At 48.8% G+C, this 9904-nt stretch overlaps 1 long non-coding RNA gene across 1 annotated transcript; it reads right to left on the bottom strand.

The window, feature by feature from the left end:
* Positions 1-5979: 5979 nt before the first annotated feature.
* Positions 5980-8228, bottom strand: LOC129864807 (uncharacterized). The gene is made up of 3 exons (XR_008761251.1): positions 8037-8228; positions 7147-7275; positions 5980-7003 (listed from the first exon to the last, which is right to left on the bottom strand). It is a non-coding gene; the product is annotated as an uncharacterized LOC129864807 (long non-coding RNA).
* Positions 8229-9904: the final 1676 nt, after the last annotated feature.

Genomic DNA, 9904 nt, shown 5'->3' with positions numbered 1-9904 from the left:
CTCTACTGTACCATGCTGTAATCTGCGGTGCTCTACTGTACTGTACTGTACCACACTGTTCAAACTTATGCCGTCTATGATTGGTTCGGATTTTGTCCGGTCCAGACTAAATCGAAACCAATTATAGACGTCTATATTTGGGCCAAATATAGGCCAGTCGGGACCGGACGTCTGTGGACGTTGAAATGAAGGTCGGCCCGGCCTGAGTCAAATCTGAACCAAACATAGGCGTTTGGCCCAAATCAAGGCCTGTACGGACCGGACAAAATCTGAACCAATTTGGCTTAAATAAGGCCGTTCCGGATGTCTGTGGACATTGAAACAAATATAGGCGTCTATGATTGCTTCAGATTTGGTCCGGACCAGATCAATAATCAAAATCAAGGGCGGTCCGTACCGCACCCCCAAAATACCTAAAACAGACATTGCCTTATGGTAAATGCTTAATAGGTGCTCTCCATGCCTCTAATCTCAGTCTCCTCTATGTGTCCCGTGGGAGACTCTGTGTCCAGCCTCTGCCCAGTCCAGGTGTGTGTGCGTGTGTCTGTGTGTGTAGAGCGTGTGTATGTGCGTGCGTTCATCAGTTCATATGTGCGTGTGTGTCAGAGGAGGCTTGTGGGAGGAGCTATAGGAGTACAGGCTCATTGTAATAGCTGGAATGTAATAATTGGAACAGTGTCAAGTGCGTTTTTACCATGTGTTTGCTGTATTTGGTACCATTCCATTGATTCCATTCCATCCGTTACACTGAACCCATTCTCCTATTGCTCCTCCCACCAGCCTCCACTGGTGTGTGTGCATATGTACATGCGTGTGTGTGCTTGTGTGTGTGTGTGACTCAGTTGAATTGGAGCATTAGGCGGTCTTACATCCTGTCACCATGGTAATGGTTTATGTGTGGTGGCTTGTGAGAAAGCACTGGAGCAGAATGATGAATGACCTATCAGTCTAATGCTGACACACACACACACACACACACACACACACACACACACACACACACACACACACACACACACACACACACACACACACACACACACACACACACACACACACACACACACACACACAATGCTAGGCATTTATGAAATTGACATTTTGCCATCCTACCACACCCCATCTCCATTCTCACCCCATCTCCCCAGGATGTGAAGGCCCTGTCCAATGTCCCTCTGCTGGGCTACAGTGTGGAGTCCCCCCACACTTATAGTAACAAGCCTATTTATTTATCTTCTACTGTATTTGTTTTCTGTTACTGTTCATCCTGAAATCTGGATGAAAATAAAATGTTTTGAGAAAGAAATACATTTTATTTTTCCCCCCTTGCATTTCTGTTTATAGTGTAAATATATACTGAATATGCATACATAATGTATATATTTGTGCACATACATGTATGTGTGAGTGCTATGACAAACTGCCGTGGACTCCACTGAACACACACTTCACTGGCTTCCAGTTGAAGCTCGCATCCGCTACAAGACCATGGTGCTTGCCTACGGAGCTGTGAGGGGAACGGCACCTCCGTACCTTCAGGCTCTGATCAGGCCCTACACCCAAACAAGGGCACTGCGTTCATCCACCTCTGGCCTGCTCGCCTCCCTACCTCTGAGGAAGTACAGTTCCCGCTCAGCCCAGTCAAAACTGTTCGCTGCTCTGGCACCCCAATGGTGGAACAAACTCCCTCACGACGCCAGGTCAGCGGAGTCAATCACCACCTTCCGGAGACACCTGAAACCCCACCTCTTTAAGGAATACCTAGGATAGGATAAAGTAATCCTTCTAACCCCCCCCCCCCTTAAAAGAGTTAGATGCACTATTGTAAAGTGGCTGTTCCACTGGATATCAAATCAAATCAAATCAAATTTTATTAGTCACATACACATGGTTAGCAGATGTTAATGCGAGTGTAGCGAAATGCTTGTGCTTCTAGTTCCGACAATGCAGTAATAACCAACAAGTAATCTAACCTAACAATTCCACAACTACTACCTTATACACACACAAGTGTAAAGGGATAAAGAATATGTACATAAAGATATATGAATGAGTGGTGGTACAGAACGGCATAGGCAAGATGCAGTAGATGGTATAGAGTACGGTATATACATATGAGATGAGTACTGTAGGGTATGTAAACATAAAGTGGCATAGTTTAAAGTGGCTAGTGGTACATGTATTACATAAAGATGGCAAGATGCAGTAGATGATATAGAGTACAGTATATACATATGAGATGGGTAATGTAGGGTATGTAAACATTATATTAAGTGGCATTGTTTAAAGTGGCTAGTGGTACATTTTTACATAATTTCCATCAATTCCCATTTTTAAAGTGGCTGGAGTTGAGTCAGTATGTTGGCAGCGGCCGCTAAATGTTAGTGGTGGCTGTTTAACAGTCTGATGGCCTTGAGATAGAAGCTGTTTTTCAGTCTCTCGGTCCCTGCTTTGATGCACCTGTACTGACCTCGCCTTCTGGATGATAGCGGGGTGAACAGGCAGTGGCTTGGGTGGTTGTTGTCCTTGATGATCTTTATGGCCTTCCTGTGACATCGGGTGGTGTAGGTGTCCTGGAGGGCAGGTAGTTTGCCCCCGGTGATGCGTTCTGCAGACCTCACTACCCTCTGGAGAGCCTTACGGTTGTGGGCGGAGCAGTTGCCGTACCAGGCGGTGATACAGCCCGACAGGATGCTCTCGATTGTGCATCTGTAGAAGTTTGTGAGTGCTTTTGGTGACAAGCCGAATTTCTTCAGCCTCCTGAGGTTGAAGAGGCGCTGCTGCGCCTTCTTCACGACGCTGTCTGTGTGGGTGGACCAATTCAGTTTGTCCGTGATGTGTACACCGAGGAACTTAAAACTTTCCACCTTCTCCACTACTGACCCGTCGATGTGGATAGGGGGGTGCTCCCTCTGCTGTTTCCTGAAGTCCATAATCATCTCCTTTGTTTTGTTGACGTTGAGTGTGAGGTTATTTTCCTGACACCACACTCCGAGGGCCCTCACCTCCTCCCTGTAGGCCGTCTCGTCGTTGTTGGTAATCAAGCCTACCACTGTAGTGTCATCCGCAAACTTGATGATTGAGTTGGAGGCGTGCATGGCCACGCAGTCGTGGGTGAACAGGGAGTACAGGAGAGGGCTCAGAACGCACCCTTGTGGGGCCCCAGTGTTGAGGATCAGCGGGGTGGAGATGTTGTTACCTACCCTCACCACCTGGGGGCGGCCCGTCAGGAAGTCCAGGACCCAGTTGCACAGGGCGGGGTCGAGACCCAGGGTCTCGAGCTTGATGACGAGTTTGGAGGGTACTATGGTGTTAAATGCTGAGCTGTAATCGATGAACAGCATTCTCACATGGGTATTCCTCTTGTCCAGATGGGTTAGGGCAGTGTGCAGTGTGGTTGCGATTGCGTCGTCTGTGGACCTATTGGGTCGGTAAGCAAATTGGAGTGGGTCTAGGGTGTCCGGTAGGGTGGAGGTGATATGGTCCTTGACTAGTCTCTCAAAGCACTTCATGATGACGGAAGTGAGTGCTACGGGGCGGTAGTCGTTTAGCTCAGTTACCTTAGCTTTCTTGGGAACAGGAACAATGGTGGCCCTCTTGAAGCATGTGGGAACAGCAGACTGGGATAAGGATTGATTGAATATGTCCGTAAACACACCAGCCAGCTGGTCTGCGCATGCTCTGAGGACGCGGCTGGGAATGCCGTCTGGGCCTGCAGCCTTGCGAGGGTTAACACGTTTAAATGTTTTACTCACCTCGGCTGCAGTGAAGGAGAGCCCGCAGGTTTTGGTAGGGGGCCGTGTCAGTGGCACTGTATTGTCCTCAAAGCGGGCAAAAAAGTTGTTTAGCCTGTCTGGGAGCAAGACATCCTGGTCCGCGACGGGGCTGGTTTTCTTTTTGTAATCCGTGATTGACTGTAGACCCTGCCACATACCTCTTGTGTCTGAGCTGTTGAATTGCGACTCGATTTTGTCTCTGTACTGGGACTTAGCCTGTTTGATTGCCTTGCGGAGAGAATAGCTACACTGTTTGTATTCGGTCATGCTTCCGGTCACCTTGCCCTGGTTAAAAGCAGTGGTTCGCGCTTTCAGTTTCACGCGAATGCTGCCGTCAATCCACGGTTTCTGGTTTGGGAATGTTTTAATCGTTGCTGTGGGTACGACATCGTCAATGCACTTCCTAATGAACTCGCTCACCGAATCAGCATATTCGTCCATATTGTTGTTGGACGCAATGCGGAACATATTCCAATCCGCGTGATCGAAGCAGTCTTGAAGAGTGGAATCAGATTGGTCGGACCAGCGTTGAACAGACCTGAGCGCGGGAGCTTGTTGTTTTAGTTTCTGTTTGTAGGCTGGAATCAACAAAATGGAGTCGTGGTCAGCTTTTCCGAAAGGGGGGCGGGGGAGGGCCTTATATGCGTCGCGGAAATTAGTATAACAATGATCTAGGGTTTTTCCAGCCCTGGTAGCACAATCGATATGCTGATAGAATTTAGGGAGTTTTGTTTTTAGATTAGCCTTGTTAAAATCCCCAGCTACGATGAATGCAGCCTCAGGGTGTGTGGTTTCCAGTTTACAAAGAGTCAGATAAAGTTCGTTCAGGGCCATCGATGTGTCTGCTTGGGGGGGAATATATACGGCTGTGATTATGATTGAAGAGAATTCCCTTGGTAGATAATGCGGTCGACATTTTATTGTGAGGAGTTCTAGATCAGGTGAACAGAATGACTTGAGTTCCTGTGTGTTGTTATGATGATCAAACCACGTCTCGTTAATCATAAGGCATACCCCCCCGCCCCTCTTCTTACCAGAAAGATGTTTGTTTCTGATGCATGAAGAAACCAGCTGGCTGCACCGACTCCGTTAGCGTCTCTTGAGTTAGCAAATTGGTGCATTCATAAGGTGAATGCACCAATTTGTAAGTCGCTCTGGATAAGAGCGTCTGCTAAATGACTTAAATGTAAATGTAAATGTAAATGAACATGCAAAAGACACAAGATAGTTGTCACGACTCCGACCGAGGCAGGCTCTCCTTCCTGTTCGGGTGGCGCTCGGCGGTCGTCGTCGTCACCTACTTGAGTTCCTGTGTGTTGTTATGATGATCAAACCACGTCTCGTTAATCATAAGGCATACCCCCCCGCCCCTCTTCTTACCAGAAAGATGTTTGTTTCTGATGCATGAAGAAACCAGCTGGCTGCACCGACTCCGTTAGCGTCTCTTGAGTTAGCAAATTGGTGCATTCATAAGGTGAATGCACCAATTTGTAAGTCGCTCTGGATAAGAGCGTCTGCTAAATGACTTAAATGTAAATGTAAATGTAAATGAACATGCAAAAGACACAAGATAGTTGTCACGACTCCGACCGAGGCAGGCTCTCCTTCCTGTTCGGGTGGCGCTCGGCGGTCGTCGTCGTCACCTATTAGCTGCCACTGATCCTTTTCTCCCCCTCCTTATGTGTTTATTGGTTACACCTGTTTTGTGTTTGTTCGTAATTAGTTGGGCTTTATCAGTCAGCTGGCCCGCCCGTTTCTTTGTGCGGGATTGTTAGTTTTGTAAGCGTGGTGTTTGTTTCGGACTATACGTGTTTGTGTATGTTCGAGTTTGTATCTGGACTGTTTTCGTTCCCCGTGTCTGGGGCTGTTTACGTAGAGCACCCAGTGTATAGTAGGGTGGCCGAAGTTCTCCGTGTTTCATTAAAGGAACATTGTTATTGAATCGTCTGTTTTTCCTGTGCCTGACTTCGCACTCCGACACCCAGTCCTTACAATAGTAGTGTTTTACGTGTCACATCCGCGTGTAGTTGGCGTGCATAAGAGCTAATCATTTGATGGTTTGTGTTTAGAGTTTTGATGCAAAAACACCATTTTGAGAAGAGTTCAAATAGTTTTGAATGAAGTGTTTGGTTTTGCAAGAGATGTGTGATGATTTGCATGTTGTGTGTGTGTTTTGGGGTTTTGTGTGTAGAGTAGTGAAAAGGAGCCATAGTTCCAGAAATCATGTGTAAGCAATTGTCAAAAACGGTAAAGTAACCTATGAGGTCAACTCACCGTGTTTTACTTTATCTGTCACACCCTGATCTGTTTCACCTGTCTTTGTGCTTGTCTCCACCCCCTCCAGGTGTTGCCTATCTTCCCATTATCCCCTGTGTATTTATACCTGTGGTCCCTGTCTGTTGCCAGTTCGTCTTGTCAGGTCTTACAAGCGTGCTTTCCCGTCTTCCATTTTCTCAAGTTCTGTTTTCTAGTTTTCCCCGGTTCCGACTATTCATCTTGCCCTGACCCCGAGCTTGCCTGCCGTCCTGTACCTGCCTGACTCTGACCTGATCACAAACCCTGCCTGCCCTTTGCCTGCCCCTTTTTTACCATAAATAATCTGAGAACTGTACAATCCGCATCCTGTGTCTGCATCTGGGTCATATCCTGAGTCGTGATATTATCCGTATCCCAGATTTTTTTGGTACATATTACTTCATAAGTACATATTCCATTTCTCATGCATTGTCTCACTACCATTGTACGTGTATAAAGAAGGGGACAGAACCTCATACATCATTTCTGAAGAGGTGCCATTTCAGAATGAGGGGTGCTGTATTTCTGCTGGTGTTGCTGTTCTGTTTGTCCGGAACATGGGCTCAGGGAGAGAGTGGAGGGGGCAGAAAGAGTTTGATCGATATCCAATGGACTGAAGCTACAGAGACGATCCACGAACAGACGAGCGGCCAGACCACTGCTGATATCTGGGATGAGCTGAGAGACATGGTGGTGGAGCTGAGGACCATAGAGACCAGTGAGAGGGAGGTGGAGGATCTGAAGACAGAGAATGCAGGTACAAGACTATTAAATCATAGATCACAAATGTGTATCTCAGTGGAGGCTGGCGACTTGAAAAATTGAGGAGGATGGGAGACCCACGGTATAGGCCCGGAACGCACGAAGATGTCAAAGTGAGTTTCAAAAATCAGAGGTTCAGAGGAATGACTTCAGGACAGGACAGGATTTGACTAGGAAGACAAAAAACAATAACACTACACACACAAAATGTAGTCACAAAATGTAGTCCAAGCAAGGAGTAAAATCATTGATGTGCAATAATGTGATTGTTTGTATGTGTGATTGACTCTATATACATTGACAGGGTACTCACAGTGCTTGGAGAGGAAACATTCAATGTGCCAGTGGATGAGAGGGAACATGAGACTTCAGTTCATGTCAGAAGAGAGTTGACAATGGTAGTGGTCATCACCTCTTCATCAAGGAACCAAAGGGGACTTAGCTGGAAATACAAATAGCAGATTACCTTCCATTACAGCTGTGCCATCGTAGGCTTGAACAACACGTTTCTCCATGAAGTTAAACTCTGACATCTCAAAATTCACAAAGTCAAACAGACTGCGCATCTCGCCCACTTGACACATCAAAGTTGCCCACGAAACGTTACTGAATAAAGCCCTGATCATCCACATACCTGACAACTGCAAGCAGACTGGTGGCACCATAGGTCCCAGAGTGGGCAGGCAATTTTTACCCCCTGGGGCCCTACGTTTGTCCTTATCTGTTAACTTAACCAGAAAAATTCTGGACCCTATAAGGTGACAGTAATTAATCAGTTGTAAAAATGTTTTATAATGGCTATAGGACCAGTTTGTCCTAATCAGGTCACAGGGTTTAAAAAAAGCTGAAGAAAAAAAGTCAGTTAAGAACAAATTCTTATTTACAATGACGGCCTACACTGGCCAAACCCGGACGACACTGGGCCAATTGTGCGCCGCCCTATGGGACTCCCAATCACAGTATCAGGAATCAAGGTAAGACCCAAGTGCAGACTGTGAAGTAACAAATGTTTATTGGAGAGACTAGGGATAAACAGGAGCTGAGAAAAAACGCTGGTAGGCTTGAACAAACAAGACGAACTGGCAACAGACAGAAAACACAGGTATAAATACACAGGGGATAATGGGAAAGATGGGCGACACCTGGAGGGGTGGAGACAAGCACAGGTGAAAGATCAGGGCGTGACAGTACCTGGGCGCATACCTGGTTAAGCGGGGTGCCGGAACTCAAAGATGAGGCCTGGGTCCAGGATGTCCCTAGCGGCAACCCAGCACCTCTCCTCCGGGCCATAACGCTCCAAGTCAACCAGGTACTGGAATCCTCTGCCCAAAGGTCGAACCCTCAGGAGGCGTCTCACCATGTACGCCGGTTGGCCGTCGATGAGACGAGGGAGTGGAGTGGATGAGAGAGGATATGGGGCAACAGAAGACGAACAGTAGAGGGGCTAATGATCTTGGAGCGGGGGGAAAAGGTCTCGGCTTCTGGGGTAGTAGCCGCGGCACTATAGCAGGGAGCCAGCGCCTCAGGCTTGACCTTCTTGGATACCAGTCGGTGCTGCTGAAGCGAAGTGGCCCGGGCCTTACTGAACCCCTCCATGAGGTCCTGGTACTCTGCGGAGCAGACAGAGAGGTCCGGGGCAATTTCCAAGCCCCCAGGAAGACGTCCCGGGGCAGGCAGAGCTGACTTCAGGCAATGAGTGTGGCAAGACGGGCTCCAGCCCACGATGGCATCAGTAGCCCAGTCAATGGAGGGATTGTGTCGCTGGAGCCAAGATAATCCCAATACCACGGGAACCTGCGGAGACTCAACCAGCAGGAATTGGATCGTCTTGCTGTGGTTCCAACACTCGTAGGTTGACGGGGGTGGTCTGGTGTGTGACTCAGCCTATAGAGCACCCGTCCAGCACTCTAACACCCATGGGAATGGAGAGAGGATGCCCAGCTCGGACGCCAGGGTAATGTCCATGAGACTCACATCGGTACCCGAGTCGATGAGTGCCTGGGGAGACATGGACTGGTCACCCCACAGCAGGGTGGCATGGAGAGGGGGGCAGGTAAGGGGAGAAGAACAATCATCTTTAAGACCCACCACCAGAGAACTTACTCAAATGAGCTGGGTCTCTTGAAGGGACAGGTAGACACATAAGGACCGACAGTACCGCAATACAGACAACTCTGGGTGTTCAGTCTGCTTACGCATTTGGCTGGAGGCAGCCTAGCCCTGCCAAGCTGCATCGTCTCGGGAAGAGGCAACTTGGCAGTCTTCGGAGGCTCTTGGAGGAACTCGGGTAAGCTTGGATCCTCTCAGAGACATCCGGAGTTTATCAGATGCAAGGTGGGATCCTCGAGTGAGCGATTGGGACCGCAATCAGACCTCTTCTTCCTCCTACATTCCTGTAACCGTCCATTGATCCGGATGGTTAAGGCGATGAGTGAGTCGAGATCCGTCAGTAGTTCCCGGGCTGCAAGCTCGTCCTTTACCCCTGCCGATAATGCGTGCAGGAACGTGTCGAACAGCGCTTCCGGGTTCCAGGTACCCTCCGCTGCCAGTGTGCAGAACTCCACCGCATAGTCTGCCACACTGATGGAGCCCTGCCGAAGCTGGAGAAACTTACGGGCAGCTTCTCTCCCGGACACCGGAGCCCCAAAAACCTTTCTCACCACCACCACAAATACCTCCAGACTGAGGCAGACGGCGGATTGTTGCTCCCACACCCCCGTGGCACAGGTGAGTGCCCTCCCGGACATCAGCGTAATAATGTACTCTATCTTCGAGCGGTCCGAGGGGGATGAAGAAGGCTGCAGCTCGAAAACAAGGGAGCACTGGGAGAGAAAGGCCCGGCATGTTCTGGAATCTCCATCGTAGCGCTCCGGGGGAGGTAAGGGGGATTCCCGGGAAACCGGGGTGATGGCACTGCTACCAGCCGGGTTACTGAGGGGCTGGGAGGTTACCGTCATGGTAGGCTGTCTAGTAGGCAACCCACGGAAGTGCTCCCACAAAGCGTCCAATGCTAGGTCATGATGTTCGATCAAGTCCTGGAACCCTTCCATCAGACCACGAGGCATCTCCTC

The sequence above is a fragment of the Salvelinus fontinalis genome, chromosome 11 (genome assembly GCF_029448725.1).
Source record: "Salvelinus fontinalis isolate EN_2023a chromosome 11, ASM2944872v1, whole genome shotgun sequence".
In the NCBI taxonomy this organism is placed as follows: domain Eukaryota; kingdom Metazoa; phylum Chordata; class Actinopteri; order Salmoniformes; family Salmonidae; genus Salvelinus; species Salvelinus fontinalis.
This window is presented reverse-complemented; position numbering and strand designations above follow the sequence as displayed.